The sequence below is a fragment of the Mirounga leonina genome, unplaced genomic scaffold, assembly GCF_011800145.1.
Source record: "Mirounga leonina isolate KUSES-001 unplaced genomic scaffold, KU_Mleo_1.0 Mir_153, whole genome shotgun sequence".
Taxonomy (NCBI): Eukaryota; Metazoa; Chordata; class Mammalia; order Carnivora; family Phocidae; genus Mirounga; species Mirounga leonina.
This window is the reverse complement of record NW_023270387.1, coordinates 31,947,609-31,969,993: the sequence shown is the minus strand read 5'-3', so window position 1 is coordinate 31,969,993 and position 22,385 is coordinate 31,947,609. Positions and strand designations below refer to the sequence as shown.

The 22,385-nt window shown below is 34.1% G+C and overlaps 1 protein-coding gene across 1 annotated transcript in view; it reads left to right on the top strand.

Moving 5' to 3' along the window:
- Nucleotides 1-22,385, top strand: part of CNTN5 (contactin 5) — a 603,313-nt gene that overhangs the window by 197,381 nt on the left and 383,547 nt on the right. The gene's annotated exons all lie outside the window — the stretch shown is intronic.

Sequence of the window (22,385 nt, the reverse complement as noted above, 5' to 3'; positions counted from 1 at the left end):
GAAGGAAGGAAGGAAGGAAGGAAGGAAGGAAGGAAGGAAGGAAGGAAAGAAAGAAAGAAGGAAGGAAGGGGTAAAGAAAGGACAAATGAATTGGTCCATGGTCCTTTTCCCATCTTTGGAGTTGGAGAGTATAGTAGAGAGAAGAATACTTGAAGAACTAACTTGAGAAAGTAAGTAGGAATAGATTCAGAATGCTTGCAGAAAGATTGGCCTTTGTTAGAAAATTCATCAGTTGTCACAGTGAGAAGAAAAATAAAAAGATTGTAGATGCAGATAACCTACTATTTGGTAGTGGGAAATCTGATGACATTTTTTATTGAAGTATAATTAATATACAGTGTTATATTAGTTTCAGGTTATAATATAATGATTCAAGATTCTCAGTATTCATCAAAATAAGTGTACTCAATCTTTATATATTTCACCCATTCCTACACCAATTTTTTTTTTTTTTAATGAGCTACAGGCAAAGTCATCAGCTGAGAATTTATGTGTGGACAACAGGTTTATTTTTAAGACAAGAATTATGTCAATAAGGAAATTATACACAGCTCCATTAAATTACTACTGAATAATTCAGATCCTATGAGCAATGGAAGGATAAAAAATGGCATGCCCTTGAAGATTGTGGTAGGCTGAAAAATGACCCCCAATTCTAATTCCTAGAAACTGTAAATGTTACTTTTATGGTAAAGGGACTTTGTAGATGTAACTAAATTAAGGATCTTGATATGGAGACATTACCCTTGATTAGCCTGGATCACTCTAGATGATTAGTGTCAGCCTTAAACGTAATCACCAATGTCCTCATAAGAGGGAGACAGGGAGATTTGAACACAGAAGAAGTAAAGACAATGTGATGATGGAAGCAGAGACTAGAGTGATGTGCTTTGAATTTGGAGGAAGGGCCAGGAGCTCTAGAAGCTGGAAAAGGCAAGAAAATAGATTTTCTCTAGAGCCTCCAGAGGGAAGGTAGTCCTGCCTTCAAGGGAGGCCACCTTGATTTAGGCCAAATGAAATTTTAATCTTCAGATGTTAAACTTCTGACCTTAAGAATTTAAGAGAATGAATGTGTTAACTATAAACTACCAAGTATTTTGTTAGAACAATGATGGAAAACTAATACAAAGACCAAACAGAAATCTAGAGAAAAGTATTTTTACTTGTCTTGTGGAATATTTATGGTTACTGAAGCAGTGTGTGAGAGCTGGCTTATTCCTGTTTGCAAGAGTTCATTGTGTACCTCTCTTCACTTCTTGGTAGCTTGATATTTTTGTTCAGAATTTTCAACTTATGGATAGTTCCTAGGGGGCTTGGAAAGCTTGTAACAAGAACACTCCTACTCAAGTATATTTATCTATGTGAAGGAAGCTGAATAATATTAAGGCTTTATGTCAAATTCTGCAGGAATATAGAAACTTATTTGGCTTTTATTAATCTTTTATTTATTTTGCTATGTGTCTCTCTGGAAAGCTTATCATCTGATATGATACAAATGAAATAAAAACATCAAGAAATCATTGGATAATTTCTGAATAAAATGAATATTTGTTTTGCTCAGATGTCCTTGACAATCAGTCATTGCATAAAATTCAATTTCTCCTCAAACAGACTTATAAAAACAATTTGAACTTTTAGCTATAGAAATAAGAATTTTTATCAAGAAAAACAATGTTCATCTCTTCATTAACTCTCTTAATATGTCTTAGAAACTTTGAAGAAATATTTAATAAGTACTTACAAATAATAAGATAAAACTGTTAAATATGTATATAACTTGGGTTTTTTACTTATTTCCTTGTTATTGTAATTCAGGAAATAATATCCCAAAGGATGTAAACTTTTGATATTTAGCATTGTAACAGTGAATATATCATTCTTAATATAAGAAAGGAAAGTCTGCAGTTCAGTTTATTCTTCTGAACATGGGATAGCATGGATACTTGTCTCATAGGATTCTTGTGAGGACTAGGGCATGAATATGTGTAAAGCAATTAGAAAAGTGCCTATTACATGATAAGATTTAGTAAAAGTTAATTAACACAGTATTTATCACAAAATCCCTGCTGTATTTCACTAGTGTGCGGGTCATTGCAGATAGGAACTACTTTCCTGGTTCCATTACTTTAGTGTTTGTTGCTGCTGTTATTTACTGTGTAAATTCAAACTCCTCTGTGTAGAATTGATGTTTTAATAGAATTTTTTGTGGGGGAGGGAGTAGCAGTGGGAGAAGTTTTATATTTTATCACTTGCCTTCAATCATTCTTAATTTAAAATCTACTCCAGAATTTTCTGACTCCATCCATTTTGTTGGTGTTCTCTCTTCTTGAGAAGCCCTCTTAACTCCTAGCTCTGTCTCAAAGTATTTGAATGACTTGTCTAAGCTCATAGAGCTAGTTAGTTACAATAAACAGGAATAGAATCTACTATATAATAAGGATAGTTTGAACTTTATTCTAAAAGTAGGTACTTCTGTTTGTCCATATTGAAAATCATCTGCCACTTTCATAATACCCACCCACACAACCTTATGATATCTTCATGGAAATTGTATTTTCCAGCTTGCTATTTCACTTTTCTAATTGCTTTGCATGTAGTAATGCATTTAATCTTCACAATAACCCTATGGGACAAGTATCTATGCTATCCTCATTACCTGAAAGTTTAGAGATTTTATTATCCCCATATTAAGATATTCTTCAAAATAATCATCAAATGCCAGTTCCAGCTCAACTCCTAAGGACTTCCCCATTTCACCAACATATTGCTTCCAGTACCTAAGGTATTTCAGTAGCCATGACAAAACATTATTCCTCCACATTATTTAATTCACTGTGCAGCATTATTTGCAATAGTCAAGATACGGAAGCAACCTAAGTGTTCATCAATAGATGAATAAAGAAGATGCAGTATATACACACAATGAAATATTACTCAGCCATAAAAAATAATGAAATCTTGCCACTCACAATAGCAAGGATGGATCTAGAGGGTATTATTGCTAAGTATAATAAGTCAGATAGAGAAAGACAAATACTATATGATTTCACTTATATCTGGAATCTAAAAAATAAAACAAACAAAACAAACAGAAACAGATTCATAAATACAGGGAACAAACTGATAGTTGCCAGAGAAGAGGATAAGCAAAATAGGTGAGGAGATTAAGAGGTACAAACTCCTGATTATATAATAAATGCATCACAAGGATGAAAAGTGCAGTATAAAAAATATAGTTAATAATATTGTAATAACTTTGGTGGCAGATAGTAACTCCATTTATCATGATGAGCTTTTTGTAAAGTATATGATTGTTGAATCACTATGTTGTAAAGCTGAAACTAATATAAATTGTATGACAAGTATACTTACATTAAAAGTAAAAATAGTAATAAAATAACATTTAATAATAAAATTTCTCAAAATTTTTTGGAAATCTATAAACTTGCATCTAATAGGCCAAAGTTTAATAATGTGATCCTCAAATACTTGCATGAGAGTAGTCCTGGGTGCTTGTAAAAAATTGAAATATTGGGCACACCCAAGATCTATCCAATCAGAATTTCTGAAGTATCCTAGAAATCAGTATTTTTATCTCCAGAAATATATAATAAATAAATTACCAATAAACACTTCTTTGTAGAGACACAAGGAGTGTTTCTGCTCTCCTCCCTCCCCAGCAGCCCTCTCCCAAGTGAAAGTACTAGGAAGAATTAAATCCAAATGATTTTTCTCCCTGAACTAGAAGAGCACTCCTTCCAGGTCCAGTGAGTCAGCAGGCCCTCTCCAAACCACAACAGCTAGCAGACTGTGCACTGTCTTTAAGAATGTTCACCAGCCTCGGGGCACCTGGGTGGTTCAGATGGTTAAGTGTCTGCCTTCGGCTCGGGTCATGATCCCAGGACCCTGGGATGGAGCCCTCCATCAGGCTCCCTGCTCAGCGGGAGGACTGCTTCTCCCCCTCCCTCTGCTTCTCCCCATGCTCATGCTCTCTCTCTCTCTCTCTCTGTATCTCTGTGTCTCGAATGAATAAATAAAAAATTAAAAAAAAAAAAAATGTTCACCAGCCTCCAAAGGCTGATCCTTCAGGAAACTTCCAGAAAAAAAGAAGTCCTGGACATACTCTTTCCCTGGCAGTTCTCAGAATAACCTGGGTCTTCAAATGCACCACTTGGACTCCACCAGTGGAGTCATTCTGTTCCAGGTATTCCTTCAGAGAGGATTGAAAAAAATAAATAGTTTAATATCTGTGTGCAAGTTGTCCTCACCCTGCAAATACCAGGAATCTGCATTTTCCATAGCACTTCCCAGATATTTCATATTCTATACAATTGGGAACCTTTGTCCACTGCACTAAATCATTACTTGCCAAGTGTTGTTGTTTTTTTTTTCTTAATATTACATACCTCTTCATATTTTTAAAATTCTTTTTTATACCAGACAGGATTTCCAAACAAAATCTGGGTGAAAGAATATACAGGATCATGTTGGGAGAATCCTGCTAAAAATTCAGATTCCTGGGTCCTTCCTTTGGATGCTCTGATTTAGTAGGCCAGAAGTGAAGATTAGAGATATTTATTTTTGACTACATCACTGGGATTTTTTTATGTTGGATCAGCTTAAGGAATGTCTGACATTTTATTCTATCTCAGTAAGCAACTGTGACTTTAAAGTGATCATCAAACAGTCACAGTATTTCTTCAATTGGTTGCTTTCTTCTGGACTATTTTTAAATGTTTTTAATTCATAGTTTTAGATCACCTTTAAGGTAATTATTGAAATTTAGATTAATATGCTGTTTTTGGAGGAATGTCCTCATAACTGAGCTGCCATAGATGCCATAAGTCTTTTCACTTTATTTAGACAATCTTTCTATTATTAAAAAGATGCCCATTTTCCTATGGCTGTCAGTTTTCCTCATTTTGCCTTGCACTGCTATTCTTAATATGATCTACCTGATTTTTCCCTGAGTGTCCAATAAAATATTTGAAAATAACCTTAAGTTTCTTTATAAATCATTTTAAATTATTTCTTTCCATTTTTTCTCCTGAACTAATTCTAACATTTTGTCTTAGTTACTTTGTCTAAAATTGAGTGATGCTATGGTAAATATTTTAAGGTTTCTTTTATCCTGCAAGGATATTTACTAAATATCCTTATTTATACCTTTCTTTTTTGAATTATATTTTTATTTTGTGATCGCTTTTATTATCCAGTGCTAAAAATCACACCTAGGATATTGAGAGTTCTAAAACTACTTCTGGAAAGCAATTTGCAATATTTAGAAATGTTTCCTTCACAGTTCATCCCCATGAGATATTTTGCAAATTTATAGTAAAATAATACGACTGATTTTTTTTTTTTTAACAAATGTACTGAAACTCATATATTCAAATGAATGTTGTGTTCTTCATAGTAGACATATTGGGAGACAATTTATTTTTATCAATATAATCACACCATTATTCAAAAGATTTTATAACTCAGTGATTCATCTTACTATTTTATAACCCCTATATTTCAGTGCTGTGTAAGGAAGATAGCAGCTGCATAAGTGGAAGACTTGATAATGTTTAACATTTTTCCTATGCACTAGGCAACCTGTACTGAAAGCTTTTCATACATCCTCCTATTCAGTCCTCACAACAAAACAGCATTTTAAGCCTATCTTTCTTTTATAAAGAATCTGCCATTTGGACAAGTATCGGGTCCTCTTACCTATGTTTATATGACTCTGAAATGTATACTGCTAGATATTATACTTTATGGCCCGTTAAGGAACTAACTCAAGGTCAGAGCTGGTGAGACATGTGGAATCAGACCTCTAACTCACAGTGTGCCTTCCATTGTATCACCATGCCTGACTTATAACATTATCGCCAAATTGGGGGCTTGGGTTACTTTATCAATATTATCTAAATCAAATTTAAAGGGTGTGCTTAGAGATGATCCTCAGTATGAATAGCATGTGAGGATTTTTTTCTCAATTCATCAAGAGAGGGAATTCATCAAATTTATTAAATTAGAGTATAATGAGTAACCCATATAAGTAAAATTGGGGTTATGCTGAATGACACAATTCATCTATAGAAAATGTAAGGTTGCCCAATATATAGTGTGTTAATTATCTGCCAAAATACTGTCAAGAGAATACATAGCCTAATTTTCTTAATAATTAGTAGGTTACTTAATATGACAGCACATTTTTTCTTTAAAGGTAGGTTTTCTTTTAAAATGTCAGAGTACTAGGGGCGCCTGTGTGGCTCAGTTGTTAAGCGTCTGCCTTCAGCTCAGGTCATAATCTCAGGGTCCTGGGATCGAGCCCTGCATCGGGCTCCCTGCTCAGCGAGAAGCCTGCTTCTCCTTCTCCCACTCCCCCTGCTTGTGTTCCTTCTCTCGCTTTGTCTCTCTCTGTTAAATAAATAAATAAAATATTTAAGAAATAATAAAATAAAATAAAACAAAATGTCAGAGTACTAAATAAATTTAATTATGAAGAAAAGAAAATGAAGAACATGCCAAATTCAGCATTCTAAAGAATATTTCTATCACTCACTGGTTTAATGAATAAATTAAAGCTAACATAAAGAAATGTTTTGCTCTCATCCTGATATCCAGATGATCAAATACATGTAATACAAATCTTAGAACTTAGAAATGATTCATATGTATGAATAGCTGTCTTACCACAAGTTAGTCACTGCCACAGCCCTTCTGACTTTGTCTTTATTTAAACGAAAGATGTATCCCCAAGAAGCTTTTAGAGAATCTGAAACTCAGAAGTGAATGAAAGCAGAGGACAAGTTTTAAAAAGAAGAAACAATGGGAAAAATTTAGAGACTCTAACCACAGAAATGGACTCTCAGGCAGATCTGGCTAAATGCAATAGACCTCTCCAACCTCTTCCTCTGCTATGGCATAATACTTAACTCACTCAGGCTCAAATTCCACCAACTAATAGTCATTTAGAGATCAGTAATTTTTACTTGAGAGCACACATGAGTTAAATCATATCTTTTTACTTTTAACATCTTGCTGAGACAATATCACAGAGACAAAGGAATGTATGGGTTATAAGGGAAGAGAGTTGGATAAGACTGTAAAGAATAATAGAAGGGAATTTAGTATTACTTTTTTAAAATTTATAAAAATAAATATGTGTGTGTGTGTGTGTGTGTGTATATATATATATATACACACACAGTCAGGCAGAGAACTTTTGAGGCAGACTTAATTATTTTGTAATCCCAGTACTGCCTCTTTTTAATTATGTGACCCACCCGTTCAAACCTTGGTTTCTTGATTCATATAACAGGGATTATAACTGCCTTGAGATTGTTGTAAAGATTAGAATAATTATGAATATAAAGAATCTGGCATAGTTCACAGTTTTTTGTTGTTGTTGTTGTTGCTGTTGTTGTTTTGGCTCTTGGGATTTAAGATGAATAACACACCTTTTGATCCTCAAAGAACTCATCATTTAATCGGGAAGATAGACAAGGTGATAGTTCTCTTAAGTAACATCACAATGTGTGAAGAGTAAAATAAAGAGGTATCATATGTCAGAGGCACAAAGAAGGCAGGAACCAACTACGCAGGGCCATCAAGAGTCTCTATAGAGCAGATTTGACATTTGAGTGCAGGGTTGAGAAATAAAAGGAGTTTGTCAATTGTCCCAATTCTGGGCTGACTTTATAGACAGAGGGAAAAACATATGCAAAGGAACTAGAGAAAAAAGGTAAATAAAAAATAGAATATGAAAAAACTTTGTCTTTCAAGTTTTTGTCTGAGGCTGGCTCTGCATCTGGAAAGAAAGCATATGTAGAGAGGAGAGGTGATTTATTTTCTCTTCTCCCTTAAACATAACAATCCTTGCTTCTAGGACCTAGAAATCCAAAGAGCTGTGTTAGTACTATACATCACTTATTATGAACGAGGCAGTATATCTTGTAAGTTAAATAACAACCAAACCATTACTTACAATTTTCTATGGAAAAATGTCTTTGGCTCTAAAACATTGATTTACCACAGAACACATGGAATACAATTCATTCATTGTATAGCATTGTGGAGAAGAACATGGACTCTGGGACCAGACTTCCTGAATTCAAATTCTGCCTGTAGCATTTAATAGCCATGACTTTGAACAATTTATTTTAAAAGGTTTTATTTATTTGGCAGAGAGAGAGAGCGAGAGTGCACACAAGCAGTGGGAGCAGGGAGGAAGAGGGAGAAGCAGGCTTCCTGCTGAGCAGGGAGCCCAACAGGGGGCTCGATCCCAGGACCCTGGGAACATGACCTGAGCTGAAGGCAGACCCTTAACCAATTGAGGCATGCAGGTGTGCCCTGGACAATTTTTAACCTTTCTAATTTAGTTTCCTCAGAAGTAAAATGAGGAAATTACTAAACCAATTCAAAAGGTTGTAAGAATTATAATTAACTTATCTAAAGGACTTGGAGAGATACCTGGTATATAGTGAACTCCATAGAAGGATTGAGTATTATTTTTATTTCTGTATTATCCTTACACATCTAACAGTGATTAGTGCATGACCTTAAATATCATACTTGGTCTCTAATTGTAATTTTAGATTTTAATTCATCTTTACAACTTTAGAAATCTTATAAAAAGGTGAGAGAAATAAGGGGGAGAGTGAGTTATAAACTACAAAAATTATTCACAAATCCAACTATGAGCAATGTAAACAAATCATAATACAACAAGAAGTAAGAAATAAGACCTTACAGATCATATTTGCATCTATCATTAAATTGCTTATTTCCCCAAACCATGATTTCACTAAACCAATTTAAGCCTGTGGAACAAGCAGATTTGTTGAGCTGAAATAAGGTGCTACGTAATTTAATTTTTTTGAAGTGTCCATCAATAGATGAATGGATAAAGAAAATGTGATATAGATCTATATAGACATATAGCTATATCGATATGTAAGAATATTATTCAGCCATAAAAAGAATGAAATCTTGCCATTTGCAACAACGTGGATAGAGCTAGAGAGTGTAATGCTAAGCAAAATAAGTCAGTCAGAGAAAGATAAATACCATGTGATCTTATTCATATGTGGAACTTAAGAAACAAAACAAGTGGGGTGCCTGAATGTCTCAGTCAGTTATGTGACTCTTGGTTTCGGGTCAGGTCATGATCTCATGGGTCATGAGATCAAGCCCTGCATCCCCATATCGGGCTCTGCCTTCAGCAGTGAGTGAGCTTGAAGATTCTCTCCCTCTGCCCCTCCCCAACTTGTGTGTGCCCCCTCTTTCTCAAATAAATAAATAAATCTTTTTTAAAAGAAAGAAAAGAATAAAAGCAAATGATCACAAGGTGATAGGTATTAAAGAGGGCACGTTCTACATGGAGCACTGGGTGTTATATGCAAACAATGAATCATAGAACACTACATCAAAAACTAATGATGTAATGTATGGTGATTAACATAATATAATAATAAAAAAAAATCCAATAAGGCAAAAATAAAATCAAATGAGCAAAGGAAAAGGAGAAAGAGAGACAAACCAAGAAACGGATTCTTAACTATAGAGAACAAACTGATGGTTACCAGAGGGGAGGTGGGTGGAGGTATGGGTGAAATCAGTGATGGGAATTAAAAAGTACATTTATCATAATGAAAAATAAAATAAAATAAAAATATCAACAAACATTTTTTCATAAACAGATTTCCAAAGGCTTTCCAGTGTTGAAAATTCAACATTTGTATAGCTAGCATGTTTGTAGTGAACACTCACTATGAGTATAGCCCTGCTTCTGGTTCTCTTCAGAAAGTATTTACTCACACCCAAACAGAACTAGGACAATTTGCAAAGGAGGACATCTTTTCCATTATGAATTCTTTCCTGACTCCCTTCTTTTTCAAAAAAAGGAAAAGTATATCTTTTACAGTCTAGTAAATACCAGTTCCTTTTTAATGTAAATAGTTATACTCAATAATTATATTTCTTTTGGGGCCAAATTCTTCTTATCCTTTATTTTGGCTTAATACTAGATAATATCTTCAACAAATAAAAATAATATGTGCTATGGTGAACACTGTGAATTGTGTAGGACTGTTGAATCACAGACCTGTACCTCTGAAACAAATAATACATTATATGTTTAAAAAAAAAAAAAAGAAGATAGCAGGAAGGGAAAAATGAAGGGGGAGAATCATAGGGGGAGATGAACCATGAGAGACTATGGATTCTGAGAAACAAACTGAGGGTTCTAGAGGGGAGGAGGGTGGGTGGATGGGTGAGCCTGGTGATGGGTATTAAAGAGGGCACGTACTGCATGGAGCACTGGGTGTTATATGCAAACAATGAATCATGGAACACTACATCAAAAACTAATGATGTAATGTATGGTGATTAACATAACATAATAAAATAAAATTTAAAAAATAAATAAATAAATAAATAAATAAAATAAAAATAATACGGAAACTTATTAATATAGTCCTGTTAGTCGATATCACCAAGAAGGATTCTTTTGTGAGAGGAAAGACATGAAAACTCAAATACATTGTGGTTTATTCATCATCATTAACAGGCTTAAGATAGACGCTCCATTTCATCAGTATTAATGACCTAAGATAAATCTTTTTAATGACCAAGAATAAATGGTACTACAATATATTAATGGGTTAATCATTTTTAAATATTACATCTTTTTGTTGTATATACATGTATATGTCTATATAGAATAAAACTGGTAAATTCATTTTTTCTCCCCAAATGATTTTAAAATATGAAATTACTTATGAGGATTTAGGGGAAATTCTGGAAGATTTATGATGTTTTCCCAGACCTGAGTCATGAAAAATTCTTAAGTGAATTTGAAGATTAGTTGTTATTTCTAGTTGTATGGATAATTGGTGCTCAATAGCTAGCCCTCATCACTTGGCTTGTAGTAAGCTAGGACTATCTATATGCATGAGCCTACCATGATCGAGCCTCTATGAGCTAGAATTAAGTGTAAGGCATGGCTCTAGCCACCAGTCAATTATCTATCTCATTAGAGAAACAAGACATGTAAACAGTAAACATTAAATAAAACATGACTAAGTACAGATGAGAAATGTAAATAGTAAGTCCTATAAGAATTTATAGGATGGATCCATCATAGGGGGTACAGTGGTTGTGGAAGGTAATACTGAGGGAGGAAAAAAAACTTAACCCAGCCTTCTTAATGGAGAGTATTTGAATGGATATATAGATTAATAACTTCAATATAACACAGGAATGAATAATTGCCATTTTGGAGACATTCTAACCAGAGCGATGGGTTTATTATAATCAAGTGGAAACTAAGTTTGAAAAATTAGATTTGGAGTGGATTTTTAAGGCTTTACATGCCAAAATAAGGAGTTTGAATTTTATCAATAAGGCAATGGGGAAATCACTATTTTTTTGAGAGAGGAAAATAGATGATGATAATACTATTTTACAAAGATTAGGCTGAAGTCATGTACAGAATGTATTGGATGGAAAAGACAGCAGAATTTGGGCCGAGTATACCAGAGACTGAAGTCAAAGGTTTGAATTAAATTATGTCTGTGGAAAGAAATCAGAAGAGACATGTATAAGAAATACTAGAACGATTATGAGAAAATTCTTGGTTTGCTCCTGAAACACTCTCAAACTTCAAATGAGGAGTAAAGAAAATGTTTGTAAGAACCAATTCAAGATAGTAAATAAAAATTTTCATAGGAAAATGAGATCAAATATTCAACAGGAGAAACTATGGACCATGGAACTCTGGAATTCTGTTCACGCAGAGTGACATGTATCCAGATAGAAGTTAATCAATTTATGTATTGGCACTGCAGGTACAAAAAACAAACTTCGTTTCCTCATTGTTAGAAACCACAATTCAATGAGGAATATAGAGAAGTAAACATCACTAAAATGCAATGAGATATGCACTAAAATCATGCTTTGAACTGTGCACTGTGAAAACAAAGAATAGAGTAAAATTAATTATTCTAAAGGGGAGATGAAATTTGAGTATGTGTAATGTATGGTGACTAACATAACATAATAAAATTTAAAAAAAATTGAGTATGATTTTAAAACCTGAATGTTAGTTTATTAAATAGAAGAAAAGGTTAAACAAATTACAGAGAAAGGCAAAAGCCTGTGGTTGTAAAGTGGCAAGGTTACTTTGAAAAGTAGAGAAAAGTATTGTGTGGCTACAGAGTGAGATTTGTGAGAAGAGTCACTAAAGATAAAACTAACCAGAGAGGAAAGGTCCAAACTGGGAAGGTCGTTGAATGCAATGTTAGAGGGTTCAGACTTTATTTTAAATCACACCTGAGTAAGCAGAGTCTTTGAAGCAGGGAATTAGCATTAAATATATGTATTTTTGTTATTTTTCTTCTTTGTTTATTTGCTTGCCTTCAGGACAATAACTCTTGTAGCAGTAGCAGTAGGAAGAACAGACGAACAGATTCAAATGTTGATCTGGAAACTTGAATTTTTTTTTTTTTTTTTTGAGAAAAGAATGGATTGACAGGATGTCACAGCTCTATTCTATTGAGTAATGAAAGACAAATGAATATTACATGGAAAATGCATATTACTTTTTGATGAGCAGATAGAATGAGGAGTTAAAACAGTTGTACAAAAAAATAAGTTTGCTTATAATGACCTAGGAGTTCAGAGGCAAAGTCACAAAGACATCAGTAAGACAGACTAAAGAAGAATTAGGAGTATGGTTGGGTCAGATAGGAAATTTCAAATTTGACAATGATAGTTTTAACCAGTAAGATAATTGGAATAGCTGTATATAAATAACTGTAACACAAGGTATAACATAATTAGTATCAAAAGAAATAAGACACCATGGTAATCCAGAAGTAGGGGACAAAATTTCTTCCTGGGAAAATCACAGAAATTTGTTTTTTACTGGAAGAGGGCATGTTATTGTGTGCTTTCTCTCTCTCTCTTCTTCTCCTCCTCCTCTTTCTCTCTCTCTTCTTTCTTCTCTTTTTCCTTCCCCTTCCTCACTTTTTCTTCCTCTTCCCCTTCCCTTTCTTCCTCTTCTTCTTTGTCATTGTCGCCATCATTGTCACCTTCTGAGATGGAATGTGAAGTTTACTGATAACTAAACTTTAGCATGCAGGGGATGATATTAAGGTATTTTTAAATAAGGAAAAACAGCATGTGGAAGTCTCATAACCAAATAAGAATAAAGTATATTTTGAAAATAGCAGAGCACCTCAGTGCCTCAGTCGGTGGAGCATCTGCCTTTGGCTCAGGTCATGATCTCGGGGGCCTGGGATGGAGCCCTGCTTCTGACACCCTGATCAGTGGGGAGTCTGCTTCTCTTTTCCTTCTGCCCCTGCTCATGCATGCACACACTCTCTCTCTCAAATAAATAAATAAAATCTTTGAAGAAAAGAAAATAGCAAATATTTCTGTTAAATAGAATAATGGATGCATGAAGGGGAAGAGTGAGAGGTAAGTTTAAAATGAATACTTAGGACTGGAACATTGAAACCTTCGAATGGGAAACTAAGAAATGAAAACATCAGTAAAGAGAAAGGATCCATGGCATGCTTTCAGGAGTCGCAATCAACTCTATTGCAATAATGTTTAATCGTCGTAGCTCAGTCTTCCTCACTTAGCGGATGTTACTCTGTCTGGGTAACATCCATATTTATAGCAATGATCCATTCAATGTCCTGACCTTTCTGTTTCTTAACCTCCTTGTCTCCCTTGAACTTGCACTCCTTCTTACCTTAGCCACCCATTACCAAGGTCAGAGCCTGAATTTTGTCATTACCAATGATTCTGCCTTCGTCAAAATCTCAATTTTTAGTAACAGCTCTCTGCCCACAGCCTCCTTTCTGTCTATTTAGCACTTTCACTCAAACAATTCTTCAACCACAGGCTCTGTAATCCACTATATATTTCTGTCCATCACACCCTCATGTCCTCAAGTACCTTTCCTTTCTATTTTAGATGACATAGTCATTCATTATAAACATTTTTCTCTATACACTCTCCATTCTATAACCCCCCAGTCTCCCCATTATATTCCACTCACTTGGCACATCTCTAACTCCACCTGCAGTCTTTGCCTCATTCACTTCATGGTTGTAAATGTGAAACTGACCGTGAATATAGGAAGATACATAATTTTGAATACAGATTTTGCCTTAAATTAATAATCTTATGTATTTTTCCAACAACAAACATAACATCTTACCTGTATCTGTATCTGTTCATGTTACCTTACATCTTATTAGAACTAATGAGCTGTTCTTGGCAGTTCAGTGCACTGGATCCCATATGCTCTTACCTAATTCAAGGAGTTTCTGCAGTTACCCCCTCTCTCTCCTGTAAGGATCACTTGTTTCCTCCAAACTGAATCATTCTCATTGGTAAACATATTACAATACTTACTATCTTAAAAGCAAATTTTTCTTGGTTCAATCACCCCCCTCCAGCTCCCATCTTATTTTCTCTACTTTCCTTTATAGCAAAACTTCTTCCAAGAGTTGTCTAAACTCCATCTCAAATATCTTCTATTTTCTCCTATATATAAGAGGCCTTAATGACAACCAGTCATGCCACCGAGTATCTCCACATTGCCAAAGATAATGAGCTGGATGAAAGGGAATTCAAACTGAATTAATGACAATCAGAATGGAAAGAAAGAAATAGATAGGAAACACGTTATAGCATCCGAATTAATAGAACCTGGTAATCAATTGATTATGGAGAAATGGAGAGACTTTATCACTTTATTCATTCACAGAATATTTGTTATTTTCATATGACCATATTATTCAGGTCATCATCTCAGGGTCTTGTCAGGTTCTGCACTCAGTGTGGAGTCTGCTTGAGATTCTTTCTCCCTCCCTCTCTGCTCTTACCTCTGCTCATGCACCTTCTCTCTCTCTCAAATAAATAAATAAATAAAATCTAAAAAAAATAAAATAAATTTTAAAATATTCTTGGCTCTTACATTACTTATTACACATTTTCTACATAATTAATGAGAACTAGATTCTTTAATTCACACACACACACATATATATATATATGTACATATATATAGAGAGAGAGAGATACAGACAAAGAAACAGATATTAACCTGGTTGGGTGGGGAGGGGCAGGAGGTAGAGGACCAGGAAAGACCTGTTATTTGAAGTAGAACTTAGTTATCTACAAAACTGGAAATGAGTAAATGAATTCTGCTTTGTAAACAGTGGAAACTTTTCCTGGGGAGCAACATAGAATAATGAGGGCAAATTGGTTTTGGAATTAATATAGTTCTAGATTTGAAGCCTTTACATGTCATTTAATAGCCCATTGATGTTAAGCAAGTTATTTAACCTTTCAAATACTCACTTTTCTCTTAATTAAAATAGAGATAATCATATCTACCTTGTTGTGTTTGTAAGATTTAAATGACAATTTAGTTACATACACTTACAGCACCAGGCTTATAGCAGGTGTTAAAAATATTTATTCTCTCTTTACATCTAGACTCTTTAATGCACATAAAGCCCCATGATGAAGCTGTGATAATTGACATTCCCCCCTGGAAATATGTATCTTTTGAACCATATCATTCATAGATCCTTTGAAATCAGTAAGAGTTTATAAAATAAAATATGTGGTGAACTGTTTACAGAGCAAATCAAGGCCTGGTATGTTTAGTATCTCAAATCTGAGTGCTAACAGCAGGAATGCTGGCATTTTCAATAACAAGACTGAAGTGAGAAAACAATCTGTGCAGATTAAAGTGTAAAAATAAACTCTTAACAATAGTTAAAGCAACCCATTTGTCACGTTTTCTCCCAGAGTTATGCAACCAGGCAGTTGATCAAATGAGCTAGCAGAACTAATTCCTCTGGGATATTTTAAGTCCCATGACTTCTTGGTGATTACTGTATGAATAAATAGACAGCTATGGGTAAGAAACTTTTCTGGAAGAAATAATTTCTCTGAAGAATGTTAAAAATCTAAAACTAAAAGGCAATGTGGGTTTCTAGGTAGTTGCAAGGTACAGAAGTTCACTCCAGTGAGCTTAAATAAGAGACTTGTGTTTTCAGGAACTATATGACATGATAAGAGAAAAGACATTTTAAAAATCTAAGATTAGGGCCTGTAATATGGCCTGACCTCGTAGGGACTGAGACTAGAAGGTTGCTGAATCCAAATAGTCCTAGGAATCTTAGTTATCAGGACTGTATGGCTATTTCCTTTATATCTTTCCTAATAATGAGTTTCAGCTCTTATACATAACTTTTTTTTTTACTCTCCAATTGGCTTGTCTTACCTTCTGATTTGAATAGATCATTCTTACCTTCCAGATGGTGTGTGTGTCAAAACTCCTTCCTCATAATTTAGCCTTACCTTTATCTTATTTGTATCTTACTGCTTTTAGTTTCTTATAGAAAGGACTGTGGATATAGCAATTTATGATTAATGTGCTTAATGCAGTGAAGAAAGTCCACCATATTTCTGAGGTATTTTACGTTATCTTTTTATTGGAAAAAATACAATCTGGTAGATATAAATATTTGAATGAAGCATACAGATATTATAGCTTCTACTTAAATCACAATTGAAAAGAACCAACTCTAATTAGGGTGGGAGATTCCCATAGAATTATTTAGAGATCTTCGAAGCATTTAATTATTGAAATTAATATTAATATGTCATTTAGAATCATTATATTTTTATTTTTATTTAGTTTCCTTTCAAGTCAGTACAGTAGTTTGCCCGTTATTACTGGGACCAGTCAAACCAGCTTTCAAAGAAGGGTCCTTGGCTGTAGCAATGAGGACCCAAGTTTATTCAAAAGCTGATCCGTTGTTACACTCACAGGTTTTGGTGGCATCTCATAAAAATCAAATTACCAAAACTTTTAGCAGGTACCAAATTTTTTTTTCATATTTGAAAGGCACACACATAGACACACAGACACACACACACACACACACAATCCACAAAGTCAAAGAAAACTAGTAAGAAAATCACCCATAAGAGTTTTAAATTATAGACTTATTGCAGAACTATATATACTTTTGGTTATGTAGATATATTTACAGAAAAGTTTCTGTAATTTTATTTGTGAATAGAAATTTATAAAAAAAAAAGCAAACATATTTAATTTCCTAAAAATGGAAACCTTTTTTTTAAAAAAAAGGAAAACTTTTTAACATACTTCTCAAAGTGAATATTCAACCCTTTGTCAAATTTTTCAAATTTGCTCTATCTATCCTATTGTTTTAATGCTAGAGAGCTTATAGTTTTGTTCAGAAAAATATATATATAGCTGCTTTCTTTAGACTTTACTTTTATAAGTTATTTTTCCAAGTTATTGATGTACATGGGCTGAGCCTTCAGATTGTGGTAGAGAGGATGCATATATTTCCCTAAATCACAGTGTCAAGAACAGGAGAAGAAGAAAATTCAGTAATCAGAGGAAAGCAATTACAGTGTGAAGCAGCCCCTTGATCAATTTTTTCTTGATGCTTGGGAAAGAGAAAAAAAATCTATTGGTTTCTCTGATTTTCAGAATATATGTAATATGATGGAAAACATCTTCTAATAATAAACCTCTCTAGTTCTTCTCAATCTCCTCAGATAAATACTATTCATAATTGTACATTTATTTGAAGATAACACAAGTTATTTATTTCCTCTTGTCAGGAGATCCTTTAATCCCCTTATTTACATAACAATAATTCATCTTTGGATAAGTTTGAATAGGGAAACTTTGGAAACTGTGATTCAGGGTAATATACACTTTTTGAGGTGAGAAAACAACATGTTGTCTATCTATCTAGGCTTGTGAAATTGTTTCTTATCAGGGACTCATTTTGGGAATTAAAAATAAGGCATGTGGACACTTTTTTAAATGATTAACATTCCCAAGGATTATAACTTGTAATTTATTTGAATACAGTAAATAACGAAGAGTGTATTAATGTGCAATATTTAGAGTTCTAAACTGTCCATAATATTAACACTCATTATACATGAGAAAATGGATCCAGAGAGGTTCTGTGATTGCCTCAATGTTCCAAGAGAGCCAGGGCTGGAGCTGGGATTTGCATCACTTATCTATAAATCACAAGTTAACTTCTAATATGTCCCAAAAAGATGAGTATAGTGATATGTCTTACACATAGCACTATGTTAATAGATATAGGGTGAGCTATTTAGTCATTTCCTTTCTTCCCTCTTTCATCTTTGTCATTATTATTGTTGTTATTATTATTACTATTTAATGTTGTTTTTGTTATTTATTTGGGCTTTCATCTCCTTACCAGGGGGCTTACATAGCACAATAACTATATATTAATATTCAGATTGCTAAAGACAGTAAAAAAATAATTACAAATGAAACATCTTTTGAAACTCAAGTACTATTAAAATATAGACTCTGTAGACCCACCTTCAAATATTATTTATCACTAGCCTCATAGTTGAACCTGCAGACTGAAATTTTTTAAGTTTTTCAGATTTTTTGGATGTCATTGGCTCTCTACTCTGCAAAGCACTTGGAGAAACACTGCTCTAAATTACACTCTACTTAGGGAAAAACACCCTAACTCTTTGTAAGTAATTGGAATATATATATAAAAAAAAAAAAAATCAACAACCATGAAGACATAGGAGGGTAATGTTCTTTTAGCTGGAAGACCTCTGTTTATTAGGAATTAGGGTAATTTGGGGTCATCTTCTATTGGCAGGCAATTTCAATAGGACAGCCTACCATCCCAGAAAAGACAGGTATGGGGAAAGAGATGAAGACACAGTGTAGTGTCTCCTGGGAGACAAAAATAAATAAATGAAACAAAATAAAATAAAAATAAAGGAACTACCTTGATGAAAGAGATAAGCCTCATCTTTTGATATTTAACTAAGTGCCTTATAGGACTGTTTCTCTTTCCTTTCATCATCAAACCCTAGCCAATAAAAGAAATTACAAGCTAAGCCATATATGACTTGAAATATTAAAAATTGCAGCTGAAATAAACCAAGTACCATGACAGACAGCCAATGACTGATGTATTACATGTGGTATGCCTGGTCTGTTACACTCTGTGATTAAAATTCCTCAACAGAGTAATGTCAAAAAAATAGCTATTAAGGGCGCCTGGGTGGCTCAGTCGTTAGGCGTCTGCCTTCGGCTCAGGTCATGATCCCGGAGTCCTGGGATCAAGTCCCACATCAGGCTCCCTGCTCGGCGGGAAGCCTGCTTCTCCCTCTCCCACTCCCCCTGCTTGTGTTCCTGCTCTCGCTGTCTCTCTCTCTGTCAAATAAATAAAATATTAAAAAAAAAAAGCTATTAAAGACCTGAGGTCAAAAAATTCCCATTTTTGCCCCATTTCTACCAACAACATTCTATAGGACCTTGGGCCAGTACCTGACCTCTTTGACTTTCAAATCTCTCATCTTCAAAAAAAAAAAAAAAAAGAGGGTGAATTATATTTGCTAAGTTGGACTTTAGTACTAACATAATTATCCCATGAAATATAGAGCAAAACTTAATTGCTGAATGTATTCAATTGTTAAAGAACAAGACATATCTAAAGAGTTTTCTCATCTGTCCTTTTATCATCACCATTACAGTAAAATTAGAAAGAACCAGTTATTTCTTACAGTACAGCTCAAATTAGATAATATAATTTGAAACCTCTTACACAAACCTTTTAATTTTATTTTTAATATCTAGTTGAAATATTAGCAAACTTTTTGGGCCCTGAAGTGAGGCTTAACAATGTCTTTGGCCATATGGGAATCATTTGAGAAACACCAGAAGGCCCTACCTGGACAAAATCACTTCCCACATACTACCAGGAATGCCTATCCTTTGAGTCATTCTTAAGGATGAAAGCTGTAAAAGAATTTCTTTGCACTTCACAAATATTATGTGAAAGAGAAGAGAGATGGGTTTAACTCCTATTAGCCAATAATATCAGTATTACTTTGATATGATTCAGGGGCAGATGCAGATATTGAAGGGCCTGAAATGTTGTACAATTATAGGATCCTCATATTTATTTTTATTTATTTTTTTACAGGACCCTCTTTAAAAACATAATACAAAAGTATTAGCATAAAAGTGGATTCTAAAGGAAGTTTTTACTTATGATAAGAGAAGAAATCAAAACAGATTACTGCAGCTTTGGAGATTCAGGTTCCTTTTTTCTGAGACCTTTTTAAACAATTTACTAAAAAGTAATTATATAGAAATATTCTCTAAATTCAGCCTCAATTTCACTGCCCTCCTACAACATTTTACAGTACTCAACAACTTCTAGCACTCACAAGGACCCATGCAAGTAGGGTATTAAGTTTAATAAGCATCATGATAGATCATGTATTACTAAATCATCAGATTAACAGGTAGACTTGGAACACAAATACTATACAATCAGTGTTAAGGGTGGGTAGGGAGATCGCAAGCTAAATTTAGGGACTGCATCAAATGGGCCAAACAAAGGTAGACACTGAACAAGATGCTTGGGAGTCCTCATATGGTGGGCCTACAGGTAAAAGGGCTTTGAAGATAAACTTCTCATCATTGAATACACTCAGCCAGGTATCACTAGCAGGTCAAATCCTGCTATTCAGGAAAGATATAGGAAAAAAAAAAAAGATGTGAGAAATAAAAGAAATTGGAAAGTATGGAGGAGGATATAAAAGAAGTAGAAGAGGAAAACAGTATTGAGGAATAGAGAGAGAAGTGCTTAAACATTTGTTTTGCTATAGGACTAATCACTCAATTCACTTGTTATACATCAGGCTCTTGGTGCTCAGTGAACATTGGACTAGAAAGCAATTAAGGAATCTGCTTGTTAGAATAAGACATTACGTTAATGGTAATTCTCTTCTATTCCCTCTGTTTATAGATTAGTAAGAATGAGACACAGAAGTCACTGACCTATCTGAGATGGAACAGTCTAAATCATTAGGAGAGCCATGTCCAGAAACCCAATCTTTTGGTGCAAATATCAGTGATATTTTGTTTATGATTGCTTTGCAAAAAACTAGCACAAAAATAAAAAAACAGAGATAATCTTCCTGTCCTCAGTGAACTTAAACACTTTCCATCTAAAGTTGGCCACATTCATTCTTCAAGGCCCATATCAAATTAATAATAGATAGATATACATGAGAGATAGATAGATAGATAAACAGATAATAGAAAGATAGATGATAGATAGATTGATAGATGATAGATAGATGATAAATGAACAAATAAAGGTTTTCTTTGCTAAAGTTAACCATTTCTTCTTTTTACATCCAGTGTGTGTTGCCTTTATATCTTATCTCATTTTTCTTACTCTAATTTTTTTCCTCTCCTTTCTCATCTCACACACATACACAAAGGGATTACACACAGAGCTATCTACACATACACATGGACCTATATGTGTACATATGTCCATAAACACAGACATCCCCAAACACACACAAGCTGCTCAGAGAAACATCTGTGCTAAATTATACCTGTTGTCTCTGCGGTACTTTATACACAGGGATCTCCTAAAATTTGGGGGAGGAAATTAGCTCCTGTCTAGCTAGTGAGGGAACTAGGACTGCAATTCACCAGGCCTCAGCCAAGCCTTTTGATAGGTGAAAGTCCTATCCAATCTCACAGCTTCAACTGCCACCTCTAAATGATGACAAGAAGTACCTATCACCTGTCCAGAACTCATTTAGAGCCTCATTCTTTCATTGTGTTATCTGGTCAGATTCTTTCTTCTGAATATCTTATAGGTATCAAACTCAGTACTCCTAAAATGAAAGTCATCCTCTTTTCTACTGTAGTTGTGTTCGTTTTCCTTTCATTCAGCCCCTGAAGCTGGGAACCTTAATGTCATTATTGAAGAGGATCACATGCTTGTCCCTGGCAACCAAAAAAATTGTGTGACAATCTCAATTCTTTCTTGTTTTAGGGGGGGTTTTGGTGTTTTTGTTTGTTTGTTTGTTTTGTTTTGTTTTCCATCTAGTACTTCTTCTCTTTTTTACCACCATAATTCAAGTCTGGGCTTTTATTCTTTCTACCTTCCATTATTGAAATAACGTAATTGATTTACTGATCTCTGCTCCAATTTCAGTATATACATCTCAGCAAAATACCAGTTCCCTATTCAAAACCTCAGTAGTCCAAATTATTTACAGATTAATGTCTGAATGTCTTACTCTGTCAATTAAGGCCCTCTATTTTTTTGTACTCCATTTATATTTCCAAATTTGCCTAGTATTATTTCCCTTCACATACTAACATACCAGAAAAGCTGATATTCCTACTTCTGATAGTTTCCCTTTGTCTTTATTCTTTCAGTTTCATTTACTTTTTCTCCTATCATTTCCCTACTTACTCAAATCCT